Here is a 6,000-nt window from a genome sequence, read left to right as displayed (position 1 = left end):
ATTGACTTATGATTAGAGGAAAAGTTATTTTAGAAAGTTGAATACCTCACTGTGATTTTGTATATGTGCAATTTCTAATATGTTATCGGATGCCACTTGGACCGCACCAAGCGTTGTTGAGGTCAAGAATAAGGTTTGCTCTCAAGGTCTCTCACACCAAGCATGGGATGACCCTCGATGGGTGTGGAAGCTCCAAGGGCTACCTGTGACACTTCCATTAGGTGTAAGCTGACTCTTGCCAAGCATGGAAACTCTAGAGAGCTCTCAATGGTGTTCTCACTAGGCATAAGCTCAATCACGCAAGGTGCAGTTTGGACAGAGACTATTGTGGTCCTTTGAAGGACTTGCGCTGAGCATGGTGCGTGTGCTGCTAGGCATCATCCTAACTGTAAACCTTTTGTTATTTTTTCTATTAAATTCCATGTTATAATTATTGTATTGAGATGTTCATATGAATGCGAAAGAATGTTTATATATGAGTACTTGAATATGAATGATGAGTGATGTGATATGAGAAACATGTGATTTATGAAACTATCACGTCATTGAATGTAATGCATGGAGTCTATTTGCCATGCATCATATGCATAAAAATGTTTCCAAAAAATACGATATGAAATACACCGCTAAGGAAGGTCCCTTGTGTAAAAGCTTGGGAACCAACCTTGGGAATAACTCGATTTGGAAGTCTTAGTCCTGCTCTCATGAGTACGGGATGTATCTTGTGTGGTTTAACTATCTTAACCAAACCTTGGTACTATGTCCTTTTAGAGAGAGTTCATAGAGGGTGTGACCTAGCATGTACTTCTAAATTACTTTAGTGTGTTGTTAGTGGCAATGTATAAGTGTGATGTTTTTATTGGCACCACATGCTAACATATAGTCTGTATCCATTGCATATGCATTATAATCATACCCGTTGTTGCTTATTATGCTATGAATGAGTTAAATATGATGATGTATAATTGTATATGTTATATCTTATTATATGTGTTATTTGTGTTTGACTAGTTGGTTTGCATTCCTACACCGTGAGTTAGAGTGAGATGTTTCTCACTCCCTTTCTTTTGTGTTATTTTCTTGTGACTGTTACAAGTGATTATCAATATGGTGTTGAGGATGTTGGTGATGAAATCTAGACCTCAATATTGGGTTTTTCTCTAATAGGACACGTGACACCAAATATTAGTTAGGATAGTTAGGATTTCATTTATGTTATTTAAATTAAGTATTTGATTTTATTTCCTTTGTAATTTGTTATTTTTGCTAAGTCTAGTTTATGTTAAAATGTGACTCTTTCTACTTGTATGTATTTTTAGTTTATTTATTATATTGAGATTATTTCGTTTTATATTATATCATGTGTTATGGAATGTGAGGTAGAGGATGTCATAACTTGTCTCTACTTGATTTGGGGTTGGGTGTGGGACCTTGCCACACCAAGCGTAAAGGCCTAAAGGCCTCTACCTAGTCCACACCAGGCATGGGTTAAATGGCGTTGGGCATGGGCGGGGTAGAGAGTTTCTTACCTCAATGGCACCAAGCGCGAGGTGTGTGACACCAAGCATAGGTTGCTTTGAAATTTATTGTTATTTGTATGATTAAATGGTAACATAAAGAGGTTAGGTGAATCTGTGGCATGTTGTATGTTGATTGGTGATAATTGTTATATGTATATTGATTTGGGATAACACACACACATACACACACACACACACACATATATATATATATATATAGATGGTTGTATACTTGATTTAAGCATGATTTTTTGGCTTGTTAAGGTGTTGATGTTGAGAGTGCTATAGGTATTTGGGAATGTTGTGTTGATACACTATTGAGGTGTGATGCTACGAATGTTACAAGCATTTAAGCATGTTGATTGACTTAGGACTAGAGGAAAGGTTGTTCTTGAAAGTTGGATATCTCATTTTGTGGATATTAGTGTGGTGCTCTATGAGCTCAATTATTGAAAAACCCCTTCTTAAGTATGCATTATCACTTGGAGTGGATTGTTTAGTCTCCTCCAGATCCTTAGTTAAGGTTGGAATAATATATAAAGTCAAGGGTTACAACCTTTAATTGATTACTAGAGAGATGTGTGGTATTGCTAGGATAATTAGTTGGGATGTAATCCACATGAAACTTTATTAATGCATATCAATGTCATGGTAAGTTCATACCCAAGTTATGCTATACTTGATGGTGGTACTAAAACTTTTTAATTTAAGTGACGACATCCAAGAAATCATATAATTATGCATTGTATTCAAACTTAGTTGTTGATCTAGCAAGTGTAAAAGGTGTGAAAAAAGATCATGTTAGTTTAGTAGGGTCAAACAACTAGGACTTCTCATCTTAGTGTAGGAGATCTTTGTAGGTGAATGTGTAACAACATATTAGTTGTGGTATATGCATATGAATTCTGATGTGGTGTAATTTGATATTGTTCATATGTTTTGGTTTTACATGGTTGTGGTGTAATTTTGATTTGCTTAAGTTGTTTGTCTTTCAAACTTGTTGATGCCATGTTGAGTGTTGTATGATGTAAGCCATGAGATGCATGTTGGGTGGTTTATATATTGTTGTTAATAGTATATTTTTATTTCATTTATACTTGTTACATCTTAATTCCTTTGAATATCTAACTTATCCTTGCATATTTTCTTAGTGATTGGACTACGATGATCATAATATTTCATGGGAGTATAACAGGGTTAGCTTGAGAGAAGTTCCTATTTTGTGTGACCATGTTGAACAATAGCTTGTTGCAAGTTCTTTTGGGTTAATTTGGTGTAACCATATAGATGTTGCTTGATCGTCAACTTATGGTTTTTATTTCATAATTTATGGATTACTTTACATGTGTGTGTATTTGTACAGATATTTTATTTTCTCAATTATTTTACACTTATGTATATATCATGGTATATATATCCAGATGATATGAATATATTAATTTTAGGCATTTTAATAATAATAAAAACAAGTAAAGATAGATAAAAAAAATGAAATATGTTACATCTCATTTTCATTGATAAAATTGCTAATACATGCATTAAAATCTATACTAACCAAAGTGATACATATACAATAAAAGCTTTTTTATATATTTTTTGTTTAGAGTTACGATAAATCAAGTAAATTTAGTCGCATAAATTATTAAAATTTAATATGAAAACAAGTTTCTTCATAATAACACGTGGGTCAAATAATAATATTTTTTTTTATAAACTAAAATTAATTTATATATACATTAAAATCAATTTTTAAAGAGATTGTCTTATTATATATGTTTAGTCTTTGTCATTATTAGGTTATTATTTTTTTTAATAAACCCCCACTTTGCACAATTTTAATATATTATCTATGAACATGTAAATTAACTAATATGCAATTGTTTCAGTTTAACTATTGAACTTCAATTAAAATCTTAAATATATAGATGTGTTAAATATTCAAAGAGACTTTAGTTACTTATAGTAATCTTACTCAACTTAAATAAGATCACCTCAATCAATGTAAAATACCTGGAATATAATAAAAAAATAATATTTGAATTTGAAAATAAAAATTGTGTTTTTTTACTACTACTTTTCATTTCTTCCCAAATCACATATTCTCTCACTCATACATTTATCTTCATCCCAATTAGTTAAAAACATAGTCGTAAACTCGTGTACTTTTCATGAAAGGTTCTTCGTAACAATACCAATGCTTAGATGATTTCAATGTCCATCCTTTTTCTTTTTATGTTGTTGAATTTTTGTTTTCAATTGTCAAAGTTTACCCACGTGTATATGTTTAGACACATGATCACTCCAAGCCATACTTTTCAATTGTACCAAACTGATCCTCGTGTTACAAGTTAGTTGTACTAGTAGTAGATTCAAATATGAAGTTTGAAAGGTATAAGCTTATTCAACATTTTAGCATAGGACGGACTTAATATTTTCCAATGGTGCATATGTTACCGACAGCTTAAGCCAATTATATGATTCCGCCACATTGATTTTAATTTCCTAGTTCTTTTCGAAGTTTAATAGTTTTCCATCCAAATTGTTTCTAAACAAGGTAGTCCGTGAGAATCTATATCATAATCATGACATTAATTAATAGTCAACGTACTATGATGAATAAACATGTTGAATGTCAAAGACTGCCTCTAGCAGCATGTGAAATTCGTGAACGAGTTAGTAAGTTTGGGTGGCAAAGTCTTCATTGTCTAACAGACGAGTCCAAATTTTTTGCTGCCTTTGTCAAAAGTGGTCCATAGAATTAAGAACAGCAATCCGAACATTCAGTTTGTTTGTGTACATAAAACATGTATTGATGAAGACAAGAAAATAAGCTGTTTGCGAATAAGAATAAATTATTTATTTTTTTTAATTTAATAAGTGCATCATAATGTTTGATTGTGCTTATTATTCCATAAAACAGTTTAATTATGATATTAATTAAACCTAAAGGTTTATGTGAACAAAACTTGCGTCCAGGTACTTTTGCCGAATTTCATTAATCCTTTCTTATTCTCCATTTTTTTTTTCACCTTGTACGAGAAATTAGGAGAGAAAAATATATCACTATAAAATTTTGCTTTAACTAAAGTCACTTAATTATCTTCTTCTTTTTTTATTTTTATTTTTATACCTCATGTATCCTTCGATAAAAATAATCTTGTTTAAGTAATTGAGTCGCATAAGAGAACACCATAAAAGATTATTTTCTTTCTAAATATTTAACATAATTGTATATCCAAGACACGAACTAAAAACTACTAATTAAATTGAAACAACTCTTTATCCATTATTTCACACGCACATCATTTAGAGTAATTTAGTATAACCTAAGAATTTAATAGTCTGTTGAATTAAAAAAAAATTCTTTATGACCCATATTTTAATGTAAATTAATTTAAACACACATCTCTTATTTACATTTAATAGTTTAAGATCAATTCTATCAAAATAGTCCTATCAAAGTTAATTTAATTGCGTCCATAGAATAGAGACATTAACCTATTTTAAAATTTAACTTAACATAGATTTTGTGATTTCATATTGTTTTAGCACTTTATATATATATAGAAATTAGAATTAAACTAATGAACCATAAATTAATATCTTTGTTAACTGATGCAATCTTTAAATTTTAAAACATTCTTGAATACCAACAACATAAATTGGAACTAGAAAGGAGAGAGAGTCTAAGAGGTTGCCACGTTTCTCTTCGCTTAGTATTATTCTCATGTATCTTTTCATTTACATACTAAGTTCACAATTTCATAAATAAAAAATTATTTAATAAAATATATTAGACACTCATTGTTGATATTTGTAAAAAGTATATATTCAGTGTTTCTTTTTGAACCATGCATAAGATTGGAAGCCCAGAAACAATGGGCCAAAGACAATAAAAAATATTGGGCTAAAGCTTGCGGCCCAAGAGTTAAAACTATGCAGTAAACTAGGATGAAATCGTAAGACCAAAATCCTACCTTAAAAACACTAGGACTTGCACAAAATTATACGTATTCACCCTTATGGTTGTGGTAGTTATAATATTTGTTTTTATACTCACATTTGAAGAAAAATACATGTATTCACCCTTATAGTAGTGTCAGTAATAACTTTAATTCTCATTTTTTATCTGTTAAGCATCTATATACTGATGCTCTTAATTGCTAGCCGTATTTTATTTAAATATAAAATCAATAAAGTAATCAAACAAATGCTATAATTAAATTAAAAATCCATTTTTAAATCATGCATACAAACATAACTATACGGTTACATAATAATTTAAAATAAATATATTTTACTGTAATTTTTTAGTATACTGTATATATATTACAAATTACATATACATTAATTATGGTATTAGACAAGATAGGTATATATATACTTGCACTTATTCTCATTAAATTTTACGAGTAAATTTCTGTTTCCGGAACCATTTTCATGAGAGAAAAAGAATTATCTTATTCATTGAGAATATTTT

Source organism: Cajanus cajan, chromosome 9 (genome assembly GCF_000230855.2).
Source record: "Cajanus cajan strain Asha chromosome 9, NIPB_CcT2T_4, whole genome shotgun sequence".
NCBI classification, from domain to species: Eukaryota; Viridiplantae; Streptophyta; class Magnoliopsida; order Fabales; family Fabaceae; genus Cajanus; species Cajanus cajan.
Note: the sequence above shows the minus strand (reverse complement) of the source record.